General features: G+C 39.7%; 1 protein-coding gene across 13 annotated transcripts in view; it reads right to left on the bottom strand.

Annotated features, from left to right (window-relative positions):
• LOC121313706 (focal adhesion kinase 1-like) overlaps positions 1 to 20,844 on the bottom strand; it is a 186,153-nt gene extending 165,309 nt beyond the window's left edge. For 5 of the 13 annotated variants that reach the window (XM_041246515.1, XM_041246512.1, XM_041246513.1 and 2 more), the window contains exon 1: positions 20,672 to 20,837. The gene's annotated coding sequence lies outside the window, so the exon portion shown is untranslated. Of the gene's footprint in view, positions 1 to 10,013; positions 10,073 to 20,671 lie in introns of those variants that run through there. The other 8 variants (XM_041246516.1, XM_041246514.1, XM_041246511.1 and 5 more) reach the window with 5 other exon arrangements.
• Positions 20,845 to 25,157: the final 4,313 nt, after the last annotated feature.

Here is a 25,157-nt window from a genome sequence, read left to right on the forward strand (position 1 = left end):
TTCCACACAGTCTCCTTCAATTTCACATTCTCCTTCTGGGTCAAAACAATCCAAGTAAGAAAACTTCTAAAGCAGCCTTTCAATATCCAATTTCACTTGAACCCAGCCAGCGTTCAAGTGAGCCCGGCGTGCCTCGTGATCAATGTGAAACAATCAATCAATCCCCAAAGTGGTCTTTCTGAAATCCTTCAGTACAAAATATTGCAATTACCTACAGCAGCAAAGGGTCAATCCCATAGATATTAGCAGATACACCGCCTGCTGAGAAAGTCAATGTCCTCTCATATTAAAAAATAAATTAATAAAAACGCATCCCTAAAATGCTATCCATTTTCAAGGATAGAGAACAGGTTTACAAAACATCACTGTAGCCCTATCCAGGAATAGATAATCCCGTTTTTAAAATAAGAGTTTTACATACCTTTCCTCCTCTGATTTCAGTCTAGTGGAGAAATAATACACTGCCGTGCAAAAGTCTTACTCTAATGCATTATTAGCATCAACAATTTACTCAAAGCCTCAGCTAGTGTTTTCTACTATTATAACAACCTTGACTTGCATAAAGAAGGAAAAACATTGAGTGAAATGCTTGCATAACTACATTTTCAAGGTGTGGTATCCGAAGCATAATCAAGAAGTACAGAGAAACATCATTTGGAATTGACAAACCCAGGACTGGAAGACCCAAAAAGCTGTCTAACAAGGATGAGCAACACTTGAAGACAATATCCTTAAGGAACAGAAAGACGACAAGCGTTGAACTGACAACAGGACTGGCAGAAGGCACAGGTGTCGTTGCCCACCCATCATCAGTCCAAAGCACCTTAGACCATTGGTCCATAGTCCAGTTTCTGTGTTCTTGTGCATATTTTAGCCTTTTAGTCTGGTTGCCCTTTCTTAAAGGTATTCTTACTGCATCACATCCTTTAAGTCTGATTTCAAGAGTGACCTTCTTACTGTTGATTTGATGGACAACACCACCTGTGCCTTTGCCAGTTCTGCTGTCAATTCAATGCTTTTTTTAAAGCAAATGTTTTGGTCATGTGCACTTACTATACTAATGACGGAGAGCATAGGAATCAGTTTGCAGTGGAATAACACGGAAAAACACAGACCTTCGATGTTTTTGGAGATTATTTAGTTTTATACTTGGGGAGGGTCAAAAAACATGCAAGGTGTTTTGTGTTTGTTTGATAACAACCAAATCAATACACCTATAATATATCAACATTAACACAGGCAACTTTGCTTTAATTTACATAAAACTGCTTCCAGTACTGAAGTTCAGTTTACTTCAGTATCCAGAGTTCAAAGATGCCGAAAACAAAACAAATCACCCCTAAAGATTGGACCAATGAGTTTGGCAAGCACAAATTTCACGTTGATGGTAATGTGCTGTTTTGTACTTCATGCAACAAGGCTGTAAATCACACCCATAGTAGCACAAATGAGAAGCGGTAAACATAAATTGAATGCAAGAAAACGTAAACAAGATAAGTGTGAAACAGCAGGGCCATCAAAACACTGAAACAGACCACTGTGTCTGGATCATTTCAGCATCTTACAACTGCCAAGGAAAAGCGTGAAACTGTTTCTGATTTTGTCAAAATGTGGGTAAAAGCCGACATTCCTCTGTACAAAGTGGACCAACCGGCAGTTTGAGAGTTTTTTCAGTAAGCACATTAGGGAGGTGGTGCCATTCCTAAGTCAGACCAATTGAACTGAACAAAACTGAACCAGGTAACTACAGACCAGTAAGCCTGACTTCTATTATATGCAAACTTATGGAAACTATAATAAGAGCCAAAATGGAAAATTACCTATATGGTAACAGGGTACTGGGAGACAGTCAACATGGTTTTAGGAAAGGGAGATCGTGCCTAACTAACTTGCTTGATTTTTTTGAGGATGCAACATCGATAATGGATAATTGCAAAGCATATGACATGGTTTATTTAGATTTCCAGAAAGCTTTTGACAAAGTCCCGCACAAAAGATTAATTCTCAAACTGAACGCAGTTGGGATTCAAGGAAACACATGTACATGGATTAGGGAGTGGTTAACATGTAGAAAACAGAAAGTACTGATTAGAGGAAAAACCTCAGAATGGAGTGTGGTAACCAGCGGTGTACCACAGGGATCAGTATTAGGTCCTCTGCTATTCCTAATCTACATTAATGATTTAGATTCTGGTATAATAAGCAAACTTGTTAAATTTGCAGACGACACAAAAGTAGGAGGAGTGGCAAACACTGTTGCAGCAGCAAAGGTCATTCAAAATGATCTAGACAAGATTCAGAACTGGGCAGATACATGGCAAATGACATTTAATAGAGAAAAGTGTAAGGTACTGCACGCAGGAAATAAAAATGTACATTATAAATATCATATGGGAGATATTGAAATTGGAGAAGGAATCTATGAAAAAGACCTAGGAGTTTTTGTTGACTCAGAAATGTCTTCATCTAGACAATGTGGGGAAGCTATAAAAAAGGCTAACAAGATGCTCGGATACATTGTGAAAAGTGTTGAATTTAAATCAAGGGAAGTAATGTTAAAACTGTACAATGCACTAGTAAGACCTCATCTTGAATATTGTGTGCAGTTCTGGTCACCTCGCTATAAAAAAGATATTGCTGCTCTAGAAAGAGTGCAAAGAAGAGCGACCAGAATTATTCCGGGCTTAAAAGGCATGTCATATGCAGACAGGCTAAAAGAATTGAATCTGTTCAGTCTTGAACAAAGAAGACTACGTGGCGACCTAATTCAAGCATTCAAAATTCTAAAAGGTATTGACAGTGTCGACCCAAGGGACTTTTTCAGCCTGAAAAAAGAAACAAGGACCAGGGGTCACAAATGGAGTTTAGAAAAAGGGGCATTCAGAACAGAAAATAGGAGACACTTTTTTACACAGAGAATTGTGAGGGTCTGGAATCAACTCCCCAGTAATGTTGTTGAAGCTGACACCCTGGGATCCTTCAAGAAGCTGCTTGATGAGATTTTGGGATCAATAAGCTACTAACAACCAAACGAGCAAGATGGGCCGAATGGCCTCCTCTCGTTTGTAAACTTTCTTATGTTCTTATGTTCTTAAGGTGGAATGCTGCAGCTCTGTTAACTATCGCCGTCCAGGTGACAAAGACTGACTCAGAGTTGAACTAACGTTTTTTTTTTTTTTTTTTTTTTTAATATAAACAGGGAACTATTTGTAATAAGTAAAAAAAAAAAAAAAAAAAAAGCATGTTTGTTTTATTGATTAATGGCACTGGTAAGCGTGTAACTTGCTTAGAATTTGAAAGTGTAACCATTATTTATTTAGCAGACGCATTTATCCAAAGCGACTTGCACGTTATACAAGTTACAGTTCTAGAATAAAGTTATAAACTAAAATACAATAGAGACACAACCAGTGTAACAAGAATAATAAATACTACCTGTGTTACCTGTTACCCAATAGTACCGTGTGTGTCTGATAATGGGGCAGGAAAACTCATTTTTAGCCCTTTTACTTTACTTGAGGAATAATAAATAAACAATTTTATTTATTTATTTGTTTATTTTTAAATTGGAGAATTTCATTTTTTAAGCTCTCTTTGAATATTTAAGAATCTGGAGTGTTAGTCTGCCCCGTGCTGCTCAACCTCTCCATGTCCAAACAGTCCTCTTAGTCAGCGCAGATTGCCAGGTCGTTACATCATTATTATTACACAATGTACTTCAGAATGCTCTTTTGTAATGTGTGTTCATCTTGCTCAGTCTCATTGGTAGCAGGTGTGTTCGGCAGAATTTTTAAGCAGAAAGTGATTACTGTGCTGTCTTTTGTTAAGAGTGTGTGTGTGTGTGTGTGTGTGTAATATATATATATATGATACATACATATAATTATTGTAGCGACTCACACAGGGCGAGGCAAGCCACACATAGACAGAGCCGACAGCGTGAACCCAGGACCTCTCACACTAAAGCATAGCGCCGATACTGCTGTACAAACGAGACAGCTCCTTTGCAATCCTTCGTATGTGATTACGTCACCTACCAGCCCTGCTGCTTCCTTCCCCCATGTACGCCACACTCTCCCCTGCCAGCCTCAAGTACGCCCTGGAAGACTTAAACCAAAGACTTCATTCTTTATCAGTGCCTTCAAGTGTGTGAAGTATAATTTAAAAATTGTATTTTATTTGCTCGTCTTACACACTGGAGTGTACTGTGCTGTAAAGTATACTGCCTGGAGACAAAACAGGAAATAAAAATAACGTAAAAATGTTTAACAGATTGAATTAAATCTGGTAGATTCACTGAACAATTTCAGCATGGCCTACTGTATCTACTGTATTTATGTTACACTGAGGTTAAGAATAAGACTTCCATTGCAATTAAAACCTTGCAATCCATCCTCTCAACAGAACACTTCAAAAGAGCTCAGCAACATGCTTGGAACCCTGCGAAGTGTGGCCTTGTCATGGATTCACCTGTGACACAATGCACTAGCTTACCCTTCTGTACTGTACTATTCCATTTTCAGAGATTGCACTGCAGTGCCGTACTTACAAATAACAGCAAGCTACGCTTTGTATGTTCATCCTACAGATTTAGGTTAACCATCATCACTGGGCAAATAGGAAATCCATGTTACCTGGCAAGAAAAAGCCCTGCAGGCTCAGCTCTTACTCCAGTGTGCGCAGATGGTGCCCTGGAGCTACGTCTTGCATGGCCCCCACCACTACCATATCATTTTATTGTGTGAAAGCAGAAGTAATTGCATGAAGCTACTCTCAGGTCATAAAAATCAGTAACCTATTGGAAAAGGCTTGGACTTCTCAGCTTTTAAAAAATACAAAAAAATCAATGAAATCCCTACTGTAACTGGTGACTAGTTGTTTTTATGTATTTAACTGAATTATTTAATACAATTAATTGAATTATTTCTTTTTATTTTAAAATCAACCTCATCTTCGATCCTAAAGAACATAAGAAAGTTTGCAAACAAGAGGAGGCCATTCAGCCCATCTTGCTCGTTTGGTTGTTAGTAGCTTATTGATCCCGGAATCTCATCAAGCAGCTTCTTGAAGGATCCCAGGGTGTCAGCTTCAACAACATTACTGGGGAAAAAGTCTCCTGGGTCGACATTATCAACACCTTAGAACTGTGAATGCTTGAATCAGATCGCACGTAGTCTTCTTTGTTCAAGACGGAAGGCACCCAGTTTAAAAACACATTTTACTGTACTTTCATCCCTCAGGCACCATGCCAACATCATTCCTATTACGCCACAAATACATTCCCAGCCCAGGAATGCATTTCTCTAAACAGTACCTGTACAGTAGATAAGTGCAGAGATCACATGAATCCATTCCACACATGCCAATAGCGAGGGAATGCAACAGTTACAGTGTCAAGAAGGAAAGGGGGCTTTAAAGAGAGACAATGATACACTGTAAATCTAATGAATCATTAAACTCGTCATGGATTTATTAATGAAACCTGTGACCTCACGACTTGATGTAGTACAGACCGTCACACAGCATCATGCTGTGAGCAGCGCTCACACAGTAAAGACTTCAGAGTCAGTCATTACAAACAAGGTGGAGGATCAATCAATTGGCAGGGGATGTACAGTATTCAGTATGTATTAACTCTGTGGAAAGCATTCTTGTGGTTTTGGCTGGCAGAAAGCCTTTGGGTTCCTTCCCCTGTAGTTTCTCTAGATAAGCCCCTTTGATCTTACATCTCCACTCCACCCACATACAAACCACTGTTCAGAATATCGGCAGGTTTCACATGCAAACAAAGCTTCTTAAGCATAGAACACATTACTCTACAATAATTCCGTACCAAGTACAGCAAGCATCCTTTTCAAAATAATCATAATGCGCTTATATAAACTAACTGGAGTCGATCCCCTATTCGAAGAATTGTGCCTGCTCCGTGACTCTAGCATTGCACCAGGAAGCCTATAAAGAGTGACTTCAAATGGAATCCAGCAGGTCAAACAGAAAAAACAAAAAACAGAGTGCATACTACATGTATGTGCATGATTCTTATTAACACACTGGAAAAATAATGTATACTGTATAGTAACTGGTATAACAGTATTCCTATCCCAGATTTACTGCATGCTAATAAATGAGATACCGGTAAACAACTTGCCACAAAGCATGATTCAATTATCTAAAACATGTACAGTAGGGCATTGTATTAGTATTGTATGTATAGTAGGGTATTGTATTAGTATTGCCTGTACAGTAGGGTATTGTGTTAGTACTGCCTGTACAATAGGGTATTGTATTGCATGTACAGTAGGGTATTGTGTTAGTATTGCATGTACAGTAGGGTATTATTAGTAGTACACCTTTAACTGGATTACAGTACTATGCAAAGTGGATCCATTTCTACAAACTCCTCAATTTTAAAGTTGTATTTGAATAAATAATGTCATATGCATTCCAAGTCTTCTCTTCACCCCAAGTTGAAATGTGCTGGATGGATCCTTTCAGCTTGGGTGTACACTACACTTCAATTTTAGATTTCTCTTCTTAGCCTAAGTCATTAGGATGGCCTTTCGCTAAGCAGTTGTTTTTAAAATTTTTTTTTTTTTTTTTCCATCCACATCCTTCACACCAGACCTCAAATTTTGGTTGAACGCCAATGTTCAAAGCCAGGCTTAGATCATTTGATTAGTCTAGCAGAAGCCTAGTTCTGTGTTATTTGAACAAGCATTACAAAGTGTACATGATTTCCACAGTCCAAAATCCCATCTCTTGGACTCAAAAAGCATGACCCTCTGTCATAATGGAACAACTACAGTACTATTACAAGGAGAATCAAGTTTCCCCGATGGCTTGGCAGGGCTCAGGGAGCGCGTCCCTTTTTCCACTCAACGAGAATAAATAAACTTGCGTTCAGAAAGCCAAGTGTTCTCTGCCACAAAACTGGCCAGGGTGGGGGTCCCGGAGTGGCTCCCCTGGTAAAAGCATGGCTGTGTGGTGTACAGGGGGAGTCATACAGTCAGGGGAGTGCAGGGGTCCCGGAGTGGCTCCCCTGGTAAAAGCATGGCCGTGTGGTGTGCAGGGGGAGTCATACAGTCAGGGGAGTGCAGGGGTCCTGAAGTGGCTCCCCTGGTAAAAGCATGGCCGTGTGGTGTGCAGGGGGGGTCATACAGTCAGGGGAGTGCAGGGGTCCCAGAGTGGTTCCCCTGGTAAAAGCATGGCCGTGTGGTGTGCAGGGGGAGTCATACAGTCAGGGGAGTGCAGGGGTCCCGGAGTGGCTCCCCTAGTAAAAGCATGGCTGTGTGACCTGGGAGATACAGGTCAGGTGAGCGCAAGTCCATGTCTTAACTGTGCGAAGTCACAGGTCTTCGCTGGTGATCCCGTAAGGAGCCTCGCATTGGCACTGGGAGACAAAACTGGCAGGGATTGTTCCTCCTCATCGCACTACAGCAGACCCTAACAGCTAGACGCCTAGTGCACATGGCTTCCATTTCATGAACACAGGAAAATGGTTCAGTGTGCCAAAAAGCTGAAAAAAAGACAAATTTACAAACCCATTTTTAAAAACATACCCACCCCCCTGCACCCGATAACAGCGTAATTAAACTCATCCGAACTTTCCCGCCACATGTTGTATTTGTTGTAGAGTCAGCATCTGAGACTACGCACTGAAATGCTGCTGGTAACACTCGCTACCTCGACATGGCAAGTTTTTACAATTTGGTTTTTTTGTTTTTTTTTTTTTTTTTTTTTTTTTTTTTACAACCACACAACCAACTACACCAATAAGCCAAAAGCAAGGTGTTTAAAATCAATAATGACAAAGAAAGAAATTACGAAAAAAAATTAAGATGAAAATATAGAGTGGAGTAGAAGAAGACTTATTCTGGCTTCATGATGACAGTAAAACAAATGTCAGTTACCCAGACTTGCAGATAAAACAGCAGATTTTTTGTTGGGAATTCAAGATTTAGTTGCCCTCCTATTCAGACTCACAATCATAGTTCACAAGATAGCAGGTGTTTGTCTGCTGCTGTGACTGCAGCAAAAAAAATATGCACAGACGGATACCCAGATACGCCACATGGAAGCTGGACAATGGGACAGAATTGACTAATGTTTTGATTTGGGATTGTGACAGAAATACAATGAGTTCTGGTTGCAAATCTCTCTATCGACCTGTGAGGGTGCTAAATAGCGAAAGGAGAAGTCTCTGGATGGGCTTCGTTTCCGAGGTCGGGAAGTCGGTCAGCCTGGAAGGAAGCGAGACTGCAGGAACATATTGACCCGGAAGGTAAACGAGGTAGGAGCTGCAAGCAATAGACACACCTGCAATAGTTTACCAAGGGGTCATGCGGGATAGCATAAAAAGGGCCAGAGAAACTCTAATCTTTTCCTTCGTTTGGTTTTGGGTTAGAAACTGGAAGGACCGTGAGAGACGCAGAGAAAGCTTATTGGAGAGATCTGTGAGTGTTTCTGTTTGTTTGTCCGTGTCTGTTTAATAACTGTGTGTGTTTTCTGATTATAGCACTAGACGGCTGTCGCCAACGGCCAGCACAAACTGGATCAACACTGCACTTCAGTCACTATTAACATTGTTATCACTGTCGTTCACAAATAAAGCATGTATTATATTGTACTGCAGCACAAGCACTGAGAGCACTCACTCTTGGCTGGTGATGGTGTGTGTGTTTAATTGTGTGTGTGTAAGTACTTTGTGTATTATTTACGGGGAAGCAACGCTTTCTCAGTACTGTGCAGTACACATGGTTGAGTATTGCAAGCTTGTTATTATTTACTGTCTGGTCATCATTTTTTCAGGACCGAGTTTGTTTGTGTTCACAATGCAGTTTGCAGGTGCTCTCAGATCGTTTATATCGTGTGTGAACAGGATGTTTATCCTGCAAGGCATACTGAAAGAGGACAGCTATTGGTGCATTGCTCCGGTTTTTAAGAGCATGTTTTAGATTATTACACGCTGCTGTGGAAGAAAGCACTGGGGGAGCACTTCACTAATGTAATGGATGCAGTTACTCCTACAGTAGGAGAACGGAGTTTACGCAATGCTGCACACCTCTCCTACTGTCGGCATTAACAAACTCATTTGAGAAAAGAAAATATATTTTACTATTTGTGAGTTTTGTCAAGTTCAGCAAGAATTTGGACAGTTTCTCACGTTTTCCATGTAGTTTAGGATTACCAGATTTCCAAGTTTTTTTTTTTTTAATTTACTGACGCCATAACAACTCTGAAGCCAAAAACAACAGTATATAAAATAACACAGTACCGGTAACAGTTTAAAAATTAAACATCAAGTGTATTTATTCCACATGATAACTCATTTTATTTTTATATTGTCAACTAGTCAAAACATGTTAAAATGTACAAAAAGCCAGATTTAAAAAATAGATCAGCTATTACCATTTAAATATACGGTATTCACAACATCAGAATGGTTAAACAAATAATCCATAAGATTGTTCATTTTATTTTTGAATGGCGCTAACACACAACCTAATACATTATACTGCTATTAACGAGCAGGGTGATACTGTTTTATACTTCTTATTGGGCCAGTTAAAGTTGTATCTGGTCCAGTAAAAACACTACCTCAGAGGCCCAAGCAGTCAGTAGTAAAAAATCTAAATGTACAGCCCAGCTCAAGCACATTTCTCTTGTACATGAAATGCCCCAGCCAGCTACAGACACACAGCACGGCCTTCAAATGTCCTGGAAATTTCCAGATTACTACAAGCGCCACAAAGCACAACACAATACCCTGATGAAGCAGAATCACATACCTCCAGCTACACAGTTCAGAAAATCAAAAAACTGCATTTCCAAAGCACAAAACCAGGGATCTCGCTCCAGAATAATCCTCATTCAGCTTACAGTACTTTCTTAAACTACAGGAGGACTGCACACCTATCACACTTGCAAGGTGAAGTCATTTTTTCAATTCCAACAGGCAGATCAAAACATGTTCCTTGTCACAAACAACCAGGAAAAAGCCTTAAATCAACTACCTCTTGAAAGATAGATACAGCACAAAATGAAAAGTAGTGTAGAAGAGGCAAATATGATGAGACCCCTCTCTGCTGTGGAAACAATTCACAAAGGCTTAATTACAGAACGCAGGGCTTCTTGTTTTTAGGAAACAGACACCACCGCCCAGGTGAGGCAGCTCTTTTGTTTTGGTAACTAAAAACGACATGAAAATTGTGAGTTTCTTAAAATAGGCTTTTTATTAGCCTGCATTCAAGGTTAGACTTACAAAAAATACACCAGAAACAAAGTGTACAGTACATCCGTGTGTATTTAAGAAAAACAGCAAAACAATGTATCCTCTTTATTCTACCTGCATGGTACAGTATTGGGTCACTAACCTCATGTAAATGTTAATAAATTATGTGGTTGTAGGCAGTATTTACAATGTATGCCACAGATCTGAACTGCAGGTCTCTTCTGTAGAGTATAAGAACTCCACGCTACTGTAAAGTGCAAGATTTAAATCTGCTGTGCAATGAATCTTATTTGCATTGTACTGTCTCAGTTATTGTTGCCACCCCAAGACTTGAGGTTTTATCTGAAGTGAGCTGCGTTGCCCTGTTCATTTGCTCTCCTGTTTCATAGGGTTAGGGTTAGCCACAGCCGAATCAAGACGACGCACAACTCATGCTTGTCCTCAACGGTTTTTTTTTCTCACCCCAGAAACAGCAGGACCGTACTTCCTTTGGGGTTTGGGGCAGGTCCCTGGTGGGTGATCTCTGGAGTTTAATAAAAAATAATAATAAAAACATACTCCCAAAAAAGAAGGAAAGACAAGTAAACCCCATCAATGTATTATGCCGTTAAGACCCCTCAGGATTCATGTAGAACAAAGCTGACTCTGCCTAACATTCATGGACAGCAGATCAGCCTTTATTTAGCATAAATAAATAAATAAATCGGAACTAAACAGTCAGAGTAAAATGCAAATTTATAAAAAGAACCCCTCGAAAAAAAATTTAATCTACTGTCTTATAAAGAAAACACCTGGAATGGTTCTGACTATTAAAACATGAGATTCATAATTTGTACGCACTGTCATTTGCCACCAGTGTAGCACATAAACTTCTGTAGGTCAAACTCATTGTCTCCAAACTGAAAAGGTGATTGAGAAAGTATAGGGTTAATAAAGTATAAAGCTTGTAATAATCATTTGGTTAAGAACTAAATAAATAAATAAAAACAGCAAAACTATAAAAACACTCAATGGTCTCAGCACAGAACTCCTCCCTGCACAACCCTACAGACAGACTATAATACAATGGCTGGAGCTTTCCTCCCTGCACAACCCTACAGACAGACTATAATACAATGGCTGGAGCTTTCCTCCCTGCACAACCCTACAGACAGACTATAATACAATGGCTAGAGCTTTCCTCCCTGCACAACCCTACAGACAGAATATAATACAATGGCTGGAGCTTTCCTCCCTGCACAACCCTACAGACAGACTATAATACAATGGCTGGAGCTTTCCTCCCTGCACAACCCTACAGACAGACTATAATACAAATCGCTGGAACGTTCCTCACTTACTTGAAAAAGCAGAATTCTTTCTGTTTCCTTATCTCTGAGCACACCAGCTGCAGTTCCACACGCTACTTAACATTAGCCAGGTCACCTTGCGTTTGTATAACCTGCAGGGCTGAGCAAACTAGACTGGACACTTGTTAGGAAGCTTCCAACAGGGGAACGGTGCGTGAAATAGTTGCTCAAAAGAACTGGAGGAAACAGTCTAACCTGCTAATATTAGGCTATTTCTTCAGGAACTAGGCTACATTACTGTACAGTAGATTAACAGGTTATTTATTATACAGAAACCTGTAATAGAACATTCATTCAGGGAGTACACTGAAGACACTCCTTGTAGTCTGAGAACAAACCCTAAGCATACCGGGACAAAATCCAAGGAGATGGCATATTAGGTCAAAAGGCCTGTAAACATGAAGTTAATTGTAGTGAAAAAATAAAAACCTACATTTGATATCGATGTGTCCACAGGTTAAAACAATGCAACAGTGATGATCATTATTTCAATTAATCTTTATCATTATTAATAGCACCTTTCGCAATAGACACAGTGCTTTACATGGACAAAGCAGTATATTTGGGATCTCAGTTTTTGTACTGTGTTTTAATTCTTTAACAAATAGGATAAAGCAAAGGCAGAATTTTGTTTTAAATCAGTCCCAACTGTAGCAGCTTACCTTGAGTGAAACTAATAATATTTAACATTATCACATTGTCACATGCCGCTGTTTCAGAAAAAAAGTTTTTACTAGCTCAGGTGTAACCAATCGCATTCAAAATCACACATGAAGTTAAGTTGCCTCCACCTGTGTTAAATTGTAGTGATTCACATGACTTCAGGATAAATTCAGCAGTTCCTGTAGGTTCCCTCTGCTAGGTAGAGAGGCTACCAAGAGGCCAATGGCAACTTTGCAAGAGCTACAGGCTTTTACAGCCAAGACTTGTCAAAGTGTGCATGTGACAACAATATCCCAAGCACTCCACAAATCTGGCCTGTATGGTAGCGTGGCAAGAAGGAAGCCATTACTCAAGAAAGCCCACCTTGAATCCCATTTGAAGTATGCAAAAAAACACTCAGGAGATTCTGTAGCCATGTGGCAAAAAGTTTTGTGGTCTGACTAAACTAAAATGGAAATTTTTGGCCTAGATGCAATGCGTTATGTTTGGCGCATACCCAACAGAGCGCATTGCCCAAAGAACACCACCCCTACTGTGAAGCATGGCGGTGGCAGCAAAATGTTATGGGGATGTTTCTCATCAGCAGGGACTGGGGCACTTGTCAGGATAGAAGGGAAAATGAATGAAGTAAAGTACAGAGAAGTCCTTGAGGAAAACCTGCTGCCCTCTACAAGAAAGCTGAAACTGGGACAGATGTTCACCTTTCAGTATGACAACAACCCAAAGCACAGCCAAAGCTACACTGGAGTGGTTAAGGAACAAAAAGGTAAATGTCCTTGAGTGGCCCAGTCAGAGCCCCAACCTAAATCCAATCGAAAATCTGTGGCATGACTTGAAGATTGCTGTCCATCAATTGCTGTCCATCCTCTTTACACTCAGCCCTACTTCTGCCTGTTTTTCACTGTTTTGATGTATGTATTTTTAACTACTGGATAGTTTGTACTGCATGCATGTCACAAAACGTCCTTTCATCAATCAGGATCAGGCATACTATATCTGGTATAGATGAGAATATGTTAAAAAAACAAAAAAAACAAAACACGTGTTTCCAAAATAATCATGCTTCTAAGCTTTCCAGTCTAGCTGCTACAATGATGGAGCAATAGACTCTAAACAAAACCGAAGCTGTGAACTCTGTCACATGATGAGAGGCTTAACTTCAGGCAGTCATAGTTCCGGCTAGGAGTACTGCATACGTCTTTGGAAAGCCCCAAGTCTGTACTTTTAAACAAGCCATGGTAGGTTACTTTTACTTTGCCCGAGTAATATGTGAACAACATTCTGTGGGCTGGTGCCCAAAAAATGACTGGGGCTGAGTTTTAAGAGTTAAAGCGAAAGACACCGCTTGCAAAACAACGCCTAGATAGACTTACTATCGTATTTTTTTTCCAAAACTGCTTACTTACTGCAGTGTACCGAGTTTCTATAATGCTTAAAGATAGCGGCCGAGAATCGCGTACGAGAGAATAAAGTCTTGCGGCGCTTAAAATATCCAGCACTACTTTTATTTATTTATCTATTTTAACCAGAACTGCTCAGAATGCATCTCATAGAGCTTTCATCACTGACACCCACTTCCTTAGAGATTGTTGTAGTGAAAAATACAGTAACTTGGTGTCTTAAAATATCTCTGCAGGATTTTCCCGCTCTGAAAGTTGCAGATATGCGGGAGCAATGTCAAGTCCTGTACTGGTACCTGAATGCTGGACTACAATCTTGTTTCAGTCAAACTACAGCAATTCAACTCTGAGTCCTGACAATAGACACAGAAAAGCACAGATTTGAAACGAGTCATTTATTTCTGAACTTCTCTTAAATCACGGTTTGTTGTATTGTATTCTGCAACAATAAATCAACAAAACACCTGCACCATCTTTTACTGTTGTACCGAACATCCAATGTTCTTAATACTGGCTTTGCTTACAGAAATGGCATTCTTTCTTTTTATGTTTGCAATAACATTTTGTTCTAGATCCACACAAAGCAAATGGGACACAATTCTACTATACCTAAAACATTAAACATTGGCTTATTCCCCTGAACACTTCAATGAGTGTTGTTTCTTGACTGATTTTACTGTTGTAGTGTTCCAGGAATGAATGCACAATGAAATACCTTGGGAATCTTCTATTTGGCACACACACACACAATGCAATATTTGTATCCTATTAATATCTACAGTATGTTATTTAGAGTTGGCATCACCACAGGTACCAGTAAAACTGCAAATCTAGAATCAGCTATTGTTCTCAATTTACTGTACAGGATGAGTAGATCACTATTAAAAACACCCTTCAAACTGGTTACTGTAGGAATTACAGATTTGCAGTGCCATCCCTGCACCCATTCACAAGTCTCACAAATACACATGCAAACCGATTACAGATACACACTACAATTTAGTAAAGTTTGTTTAGCAAGCACGTAGAGCATGCTGCGTGTTGTCAACCTCCTTCCCCAAAACTTGACTTTAACCCTTTCAGGACCATGCATTTGTCAGTGGGATGCTCCCCCAGTACCAGGCATTTTTGGGGTTGTAGTTGACTCTCTTCCTATACATACACACATATATATATATATATATATATATATATATATATATATATATATATATATATATATATATATATAATATATACATTTTGTGAACGTCGTCTCTCCCCTATCCATTGATGCGTTTCAAGCCTGTGCTGCAAAGTACAGTGGCCCTGCAAGTCATCAAAGCAAAGTGCATTTCTTATCACGGTCCTTAAAGGGTTAATTAAGGAAAACAATATGTCCAGTACATTCTTGCGCCAGTATTTTCTTGAAAATTAAATTCTGAAAAACAGTACCGTTTCTTATTTCCACTCTTTAACCCTTTCCCCGCCAAGCTGCTTACACGCTACATTTAAAAGACTGCAAAAGCTGGAGTATTAGCAAAAATGGGCATCAACCATATGCAGCCTCGGGACACAAAGTAAATGTCATGAATAAGGAACTGCATACCACATGTATTGTGGCATTGTCATACTTCATTAACTGTAAAATCTTAAATAACTTGTTAGAAAACTAACCATTATATAGACTGCATCCTACATGCTCAGAGCTACAGTGGCTTAAAAAAAGCCTAACTTCCAAAAATGATACCTTTACAGATATGTACAGTACCTGTGCTGTGTATGTACGGGTTGCTATGTCATGCATTCTGTATTATAGTAGTGAAGTAGTCCTCGCTAAAATGTGTGGAGCTACATTAGTTACTATTGTTGCATTGCTCTGCAGCCCAGCAGGTTAGCTTCCATGGGCCAGATGTGGGCACAGGCACATGACGAGGAACATTGCTGTGGTGTACAGAATGAGGTTCTGATTGAATCACAGCAACATGACAAGGAACACTGCTGTGGTGTACAGAATGAGGTTCTGATTGAATCACAGCAACATGACAAGGAACACTGCTGTGGTGTACAGAATGAGGTTCTGATTGAATCACAGCAACATGACAAGGAACACTGCTGTGGTGTACAGAATGAGGTTCTGATTGAATCACAGCAACACGACAAGGAACACTGCTGTGGTGTACAGAATGAGGTTCTGATTGAATCACAGCAACATGACAAGGAACACTGCTGTGGTGTACAGAATGAGGTTCTGATTGAATTGCTGTATAAGATTTGATCATTTTTGGCTGGATATTCACTGTTACATAACATAATACTGAAGTATTCCATCATCTCCACTAAGCACACTGATGAAAATATGTAATAAATGTACAATTTAATTTGTATGTAATAAATCTGCGTGGCCAAGCTTTCAAGGACTTACGGAGGTGGATTCAGTCCCAGAGATGTAAACAGGAAAACATTCTAGTGTTACCGATTTCTTCACATGATACTTACGGCATGTGTTAGTTTTTAACACGTGATACATAATGCATTATCAAAGTGGCCCTGTGCCCTCGTCTTCATGCCTCTTTTGAAAGAGTAGCCCGGAGTTTAATGTTATTTGTTTGTTCAGAGCTCTGCTTTTCTACAGTACATTAAATCTATCGACACAGCTAATAAACAGCCTTTACTGGTCACTGGGCTGTTAGTATTTAGGATTTGTAAGCTGCTTCCGTTACATTATTATGGCTCCTGCGCGCATTAGGCCTGTATCAGTTTGCCAGTCTCTCAGTAAGGGTGAGCACAGCTGTTACAACACTTACTGCAAGGGGATCTCCTCAGAGCTGCTTTTGGGTGACGGGTGATGGTCAATATGAGCACAGGTGAGACACTAAATGTGTTGACCTGGAAAAGATTGTGTCGTGTTGTCCATTTTTGTTTGTTAAATACGTTTCTATATTTACTCACCTGTACGTTTTTTTTTCAGATTTTCATGTTAACAATTAAAAAGTATTCTATGTCAATAATAAGTGTACCTTGGCATTTTCTTTGCAGTACTGTCCCTTCTGCCAGCCATGTAGTCTGTTTCTTTCCAGGCTGTGCTTCGACAGGGAAAGCAGCTCTGCACAGGATGCCATAAGAAACTTAATGTTTTCGGTAACAAAGTAAAAAGCTGACATTTAAAAAGATAATATTTATTAAAAACTGTACAACTTTAATGCTCTAACTCAGGGGTGGTCAAACGTGGCTTTTCTAGTCCTGGTCTTTGTTCCAACCCTGTTCGAAATGGTTTAATTGAACCAATTAACCCTCCACCCAGACCCTGAAGTAGCTTATTGTATGATTTTACCTGTTAACCCTGGAATGGAATGGCCCTCGAGATCGATTGGACGCCATTGCTTAACATGAACTTAACTTCATGTTCTAGTGTTAATCTTGGTTTGCATGCAAGCGGTGCCTGAGAATTAAATTTGTCACCTCACTTTTTCTGGTGTTGCAGAACAGCTCCAGTAATTCCAGTAATAAACAGGAGCCCAGAAACTATTCACTTGTTTTTAAAATACAGATTGAGAAGGAAAAAAAATATATATATATATCAACTGCAGATAATGAGGCAGACCAGCAAGAAGCAATTTCAGCCTGATCGAGTAATAAAGTACTCACGAAAGGGTTACAACACTGGATACAAACACCCTCAGCCTGAAGGGAACCTCGTGTCAGCAAGAAAAGACTGAATCAGAAGCCAGTACCTTTTTATTTTTTAAATCTCCTAATATAATTGCTGCTGTATTATTTTAACTGTGGTATTTTACAGTATGTTTTGTAGTATTTAGTTGATCATTTTTTCTGATAACTCAGTGAACTGGGTAAGAAGATGCTGCAGACAGGGGGTGCTTGTCAGCTATAGTTGCCCACTTATCATGGGCGAGACCACTGCAATATTTAAAAATCTGAATAAAAATATACATCTGCAAGATTCCGCTGATCTGCTGAACACAAGGCCGTAGTAACAGGTCACTAGATTCCGCTGATCTGCTGAACACAAGGCCGTAGTAACAGGTCGCTAGATTCCGCTGATCTGCTGAACACAAGGCCGTAGTAACAGGTCGCTAGATTCCGCTGATCTGCTGAACACAAGGCCGTAGTAACAGGTCGCTAGATTCCGCTGATCTGCGGAACACAAGGCCGTAGTAACAGGTCGCTAGATTACGCTGATCTGCTGAACACAAGGCTGTAGTAACAGGTCGCTAGATTCCGCTGATCTGCTGAACACAAGGCTGTAGTAACAGATTACAGTATCTGTAATAGTAACAGACACACAGCATGGACTTTTGACATTGACAGCTAGTTGTACTCCTTGTTTTTTTTACTCACAAAATTTGTACAATGGTGAGGAAAAACACTCTTCTGCACAGTTATGTTGCATTGCTGTTAATAAGTACAGTATGTTTTAAAGCAGAGGTGTCCAAACACAGTCCTGGAGGGCCGTACAAGGGGTACTGAAAAAAAAAAAAAAATTGTATAGCCTGTGGCTACATGGACACAAAAAACTACTTTCATCTTCAGGATCAAGTGAGGAAAAACAGCAGGTTTTTGTCAGTATGAAATTCAACACTGTTAGAACACGTAATTCCCCTTTTCTGGCTTTCTGGCGCAACCTACACTTTACCCACAGTGGAACTACCTTGCATTAGCTTTTTCACTGGGAATACAAATGATCAAATTAACTGGTTTACTGCTGTACCTGGCTGCCTGCTCAGCTTGGCACATTTTCTGTCTTTTTAATCAGCGTTTGTACCGCAGGGTTAGTACACAAACATCTACCGAATCGTTACGTCTGATTCATCTATATACTGGAGGTAGTGTTTACAACGATTCCAACGTATGGGTTTAAGCCATTGGAACTAAAATTGGAGTTCACATTTAAGGCTAACCTCACATTTCACCTGAAACAGTACGTAAAACACTGCAGGGCTTTCTTTATAAACCAGTATCCACATCAACAACTGAAGTATATAAAAACATCGGTATAAAAAAACATTTACCCCTGGGAGCCAGAAGAGAAACAAAAATGGACAAACTATAAATGACGACAAGGATGTACTGTAGTAGGTTACATGATAACTCTTAAAAAATGGCATGTATTATAGGCTACATAGGCATCTTATTTATTTTTTGTTCTAAAGCATTGCAGAAAATCTGTACAGAAAAGGCGACACTGCAGCTTTGAGACAAAGACAAGGATATGAAGCCATTGCTATTGTAAGGAAAAAGGCGTCTCCCTCTTCTAAACCCAGAAGGATGTAAAACGAGGTAGAACATCCTGCTCCTGCTATCAGCTCAGTGTAATTGCGCACTAGTCTGCACAGTTTAATACATGCTACATACATGCATTACTTGAATAAATGGATCGCTCTTCTGCAAGTGACACATTACTTGCATACTGCCCCAAAGTGGTACTGTAACACTGATGTAACAGTTGCCTACAAAACTTGGTCCTTGGAGTGCAGTGATGAAACTTTCATGCCATGTAAAATTTATTTTTTCAAAATAACAAAAAGTAAAAAGCAGCTAGAACCTTTTGCACTAAAACAACACGCAACAGTGCACTACATGCATCTATTATGAATAAACTCACAACAGCCACGACGGGCGTGTCCTAAACCAGTCGTGGACAATAGACGTGGATCGCTAGCCACTGCTCCATCGCAAAATGGGATTGGTTGGATTGCTCCATTATAATTAGGCAACAGCTTTTGTGTTTACAGTATTATGTCACTGGTACAATGAATGGGTGTGGAGGCCAGCTGTAGCCTTTCGGTTTTGAATTTACACCATGTCCCTGATTTATACAAGTAATAATTTAATAATTGCCCAAGCAGCAGTGGAACAAATTATTCAGCAAAAATACTTGCAAGAATTTTCTGACATGTTGCTTACTTTTTCACTGATACAGAAAAGAAGTGGTATTTGTACTAGTATATGTGGAGCCAATGGTGTCTAAAAATAACCTGGCCGCCTGCACTATGATTTCCTATTCTAGGCACAACAAATACTTTAAATAAACAAAGGCCAGGACTTGCAAGAAATAAATGCAATACATTAATCTCATGGAAATATATATCTATGTACAGCTATGGCCAAAAGGTTTGTATCACCCTATAGGATTAACAAATTTTGCTTCATAAAGTCGAATGAAACCTGTTGAATAACGGTAAGTTAACATATTGAATTGCATACCGCTTTTTAGTTTTCCATATACAGTACTTAACTTAAAAATGGCAAATTGAAAAGCTGACATTGACTACTATCATTTTGTAGTTTCAGTATATTATGTGAAATAACAGCTAAATTATGTTCATATAGGCATTTTATTTTTTATGATGTCACAATCCTAAAATTCAAGATGATGCAAAACTTGACATTATATATATATATATATAATACAAAAAGCGTAACCTTTAAATTGTGTTCTAATAAAAACATAATGCATTGATTTGATCAATTCCAGTGCAGATCCCCTCATCAGTTTGTTTTATTTGTCACAGTGTGTCAGTACACATTTACACAGTACTGCAGTCAATTTCAAAGCAGTGTGTGTTGGCAAAACAAAACCTGATGGTTTCAAAGCACTCCAGCCTAAAAGCTACAGAGCAATTTGGTTAATTTTCATCTTGAATCAGAAATCTGTGCACAGGTGTACAGTAGGTATGTGCTCTCGACTTAGTTTGGGAGAAAGGCGACGGTGGAAAGCCAGTGAGGCAGCACCAAAACAACACAAGATTTGCCTGTAGATACCCCACACTAGAAAAAGAAAAATACAATACATTTTCTCCAAATTGTAACTGCCAGTTCGTTTTCGTTTTTTTTTTTTTTTTGCAACACGCGGAATGGAAACATAAAACCTAGTGTGTCAGCAACCCACTTCGACAGCTAATTTAACACTACATGTATGTACATACATACAAAAAAACACATTTTCATTCTACAACAAGTTAAAAAATAACATAACTAAACAATGTTTTAGCAAATTAAACCCATGAAGTAATACAAAAGCAACTCACTTTTCTCGGCCCCGGCGACAGTCGGAGGTTTGGTTTTTCGAGTCCCGGTTCCCTTTGTTGTCACAAGCAGTTTCAACCCCGTTGATTGTACGGCTCTTTGGCTGCGAGTGCTCTGCTTTCCCCCGCCTGCCTCTACACGCTCACTCCTCCTCACACTGCGCTCTCTGACACAGCAGAACTGCATCCTGGGGGACAGGGTTCCAACATGGCTGCTGTGTAACAACGGGGAGATACACCCTGCAGCAAAAACCAGGAGGAGACTGGACTGTACAACAGCCTCGCCAGCACAACACGCTGGGCACACAGCCCCTTCATGCATCTCACTGCATACAGTCAATATCAGTGCCATTTGTACCGGCCGTTCTCAGTTGCTGCTTCTTGCATGTTACAAATGTACATAATAGCGGGGATATGTTACAAAAAAAAGTCAGATTATCCGGGAAGCGATTAATATCTTCATGCAATATTTAGATAGCGGTGCACGGTTGCTTTTTACTGTGGGGGGAATATTATGTAAATGTATAAACATGTGTTAATTACATATTACAGTGGACGTGCCCTTTGTGCCAAGATGAAAATACAATTTTCTGTATATAGCAGCTGTTGGAAACCCGCCCACAATCTGCCTGCAATGGAATGGAAATACGTTTTAACTCAAAACTCTCGCTTAACTTATGTACACCGCATTTGACTTTTTCTCTGAAATAGTGAGACCAGACGTTTCACATCAGAGAGAGGTCCATGTTTCCCGACAGTACCAGTTTTGTAAACAGCCGCTTACCATATAACTTACTTTATGGCGACAGTAGCGAAAACCTTTTAAAGATAATAGGGTAATCAAGAACATTATTTTTATAAAGTGATTAACACAGACAGACATGTGCTCATTCCTCAGTGAACCGTGCGTTTTCACTTAGTTTATATTCAATATGAATCTACAACTAGGTGCAGAAACAGGTAATGTGTAGCTGTTGAGTTCTGGCATGGTTTAGCCTAGCAATGTAAAAACATATATATTTTTAACAACGATCTACAGAATTAATGTATTTATTATTATTATTATTATTATTATTATTATTATTATTATTATTATTATTATTAAACTCAGTAAAACAGTAGCAATACATATATAACCAAATATGGCTAGTTAAACTAACTAGCCGCAAATTGTACACCCAGGAAGATAATACTGAGTGAGAGGATGGCTGTTTAAATTTAAAAAGCCTGTATTTAAATGGGTTAATTAGTCTTATCATTTATTTAATAATGTGTCCGGTTTTCAGCTTTGAAAAGCTGCTCACCTTACTCTGAAAGGACTACAACGGCTACATCTACCATGAAATAGCACTTCTTGTTTTTCAGGCATTGTCGAAATCTATTGCAGGCTAGTTTCATTTCCTACTGCTCTTCTGAGCTCTTCAGGTAAGAAAGAAAATCTGACGGGTGCCCGTTATTAAATATGCCAGATGTGGGCTGGTCTGCTCTCACACCTTGCTTTATTTGTTATCCTATCAGCAGAATGGCTTCTCAACACATGAGATGATCAAAGGCAGTGGTATGCAGTATGCTGCAACTGTAGATGCAGATTTATTCTTTTGATAATGATGTACAGTGGCTCTCAAAAGTATTCACCCCCCTTGGACTATTCCACATTTTATTGTGTTACAATGGAATTAAAATGGATTTAGTTAGGAGTTTTTGCCACTGATCAACAAAAGTCCATAATGTCAAAGTGAAAAATAAAATCTACAAATTGTTCTAAATTAATTACAAATATAAAACCGAAAATATTTGATTGCATAAGTATTCACCCCCTTTGCTATGACACAACTAAATAAGCTCTGGTGCAACCAATTGTCTTTAGAAGTAACATAATTAGTTGAATGGAGTCCACCTGTGTGCAATTAAGGTGTTTCACATGATTTCAGGTTAAATACACCTGTGTCTGGGAGGTCCCACAGTTGTTTAGTATATTTCCTAACAAAAGCTACATCGAGAAGGGCACTAGTCAGGGAGGACACCAAGAGGCATATGGCAACTCTAAAGGAGTTACAGTGTTTCACGGCTGAGCTGGGAGACGCTGTGCGTACGGCAACAATAGCCCGGGTGCTTCACAAAACTGGCCTTTATAGGAGAGTGGCAAAAAGAAAGCCATTGTTGAAAAAAACTCACATCAGATCTTGGCTAGAGTTTGCCAGAAGGCATGTTGGAGACTCTGAGACCAAGTGGAACAAGATTCCATGGTCTGATGAGACCAAAATAGAGCTTTTTGGCCTCAACGCTAAGCGATCTGTTTGGCGCAAGCCTAACACCACACATCATCCTGAGAACACCACCCCTACCATGAAGCATGGCGGTGGCAGCATCATGTTATGGGGATGCTTCTCTGCATCAGGACCTGGAAAGCTCATGAAGATAGAGGTCAAAATGGATGCAGCAAAGTGCAGAGAAATCCTGGAGGAAAACCTGCTGAAGTATACAAGAGACCTGGGACTTGGGAGAAGATTCATCTTCCAGCAGGACATTGACCTCAAACATACAGCCAGTGCCACACTGGAGTGGCTTAAAAACAAAAAGGTCAATGTCCTGGAGTGGCCCAGTCAAAGCCCAGACCTCAATCCAATTGAGAATATGTGGAAAGAGTTGAAAATTGCTCTTCACCAAAGGGGTGAATACTTTTGAGAGCCAGTGTGTGTAAGGTGCAAAAATTTAAAGAAATAAGATTAATTTATCTTAGAATCTATACAACCATATATATTAAGGAATTTACAAAAAAAAAAAAAAAAGTTTTAAAATGAATCAGTTTAACCAGGTCTTGCAAGAATGGGTCCAAATGTTTTTTTTTTTTTTTTTTCTTTCTGTTCCATATGCCTCTTAAAATGTTATTGTGTTATAAATCAAAAATCTAATAAATTAATGAAAGTCTATATATTTGCTGTACCTGGGGAACAAGAAAATACAAAAAAAAACATTAAAGGAATAATATTTCTACATTGTAAGCAGACAATGCACATAAACAATAACTTGAAACACAGTCATAACACAGTGGCGTATCCCCATAGCTAACACACTCATAAAGATAGGGTTAAAAAAAAGAGAATGATGCACCTGTCAATTTAAAGTGGGGGGGGGGGTATACAAGTTAGGGACTGTGGAGAACTGTCTAAAAATGCTTTTAATGTAACAGCACAGAAATCCAGCTAACATTAAAGAATGATTCTGATGCCCTTCCTCAGCAAAGTGAGCTGACTTCCAGGAAGCAGTGTGAGAAGCTTGCATACAAATCCCACGATTTTGAAAAGAAGCTACAAAGAATGCATTAGTAGAGAGACATTGCATCTGATTGATGGGCTAAAGAACTAGTGAAGAGAAAGCTGCAAGCAAACAACACCAGCAGAAGCAGCAGCAATGATAGCTACAGGATTAAAGATCAGCAAGTCAAAATCACAGTCAAGAAGACTGGCTGACAAGCACTCAAGACATGTCAACACTCAGCAGAGTGGTGCCAGTGAACAACCAAACAAGTATAAAGGTCTGCACTTACTGTCCTATTTAATCCTGTCAACAACTTGTGGTGCATATGGCAGTCTTCCGATTCCATCTGTCTTTCTCCACTTTCTCGACTTCCTTGGGCTCCTTTCAGCTTCCTTTCTCTCCTTCTGTTCTTTTTCACTTCTCTCCCCTTCTGATCTCCAGGAGAGCTCCACGTATCTCACTGGCTTCCATGCTGAAGATATGTTTATGCTTCACCTCCTTTCCAATGTCATTTTTTAATTCAGTTTCATTTAAAATGGTGTTTGACCACAGGCGTGACTTTTAAATAATGGTCAGCTTGCTTTTGTGTGTTTCAATCATTGTCCATTACGTATTCAAACCACACAGCAACACAGATCTCCCATTAGATCAATGTAGTGCTTGGTGAAGGTACAGAGCTGGAACATTCAATAGAAGTTGTACACATGCGATGTGCACACAATAACACAAACCACAGGCATCTGTACATGACCAGCTCAGTCAAAAAATCGAAAAGGAAGGAATGAACTTGTACTTTTGTGGTACATGTACACAAAGTCATGCTTCAGAAAGTGTGGTGTCCTATTTTTCTGGGTCTTAAGTAGAATAATTTGTTTTCATTGTACACATCTTGTCATTCCATCTTGAGCAGCTGTCCTGTCAACCAACAGTTTTACAAAAATAACTCCTCTAAAAGAAAACCTGGGATACTAATAAAAATCACATTTGTAAAAGTGTCAATAAAAATACCCCCCCCCCCCCCCCCCCCCCCACCACACACACACACACACCCCCCCCCCCCCCCCCCCCCCCCCCCCCCACCCCCCCCCCCCCCCCCCCCCCCCCTCACCCCCCCCCCCCCCCCCCCCCCCCCCCCCCCCCCCCCCCCACACCACACACACACACCCCCAGACATCCTCCTTGAAAATGTTTTCACGAGAAAGGGTTTTTTGATACTTAGGTTGCAAAGACT

Source organism: Polyodon spathula, chromosome 3, assembly GCF_017654505.1.
Source record: "Polyodon spathula isolate WHYD16114869_AA chromosome 3, ASM1765450v1, whole genome shotgun sequence".
Lineage (NCBI taxonomy): Eukaryota > Metazoa > Chordata > Actinopteri > Acipenseriformes > Polyodontidae > Polyodon > Polyodon spathula.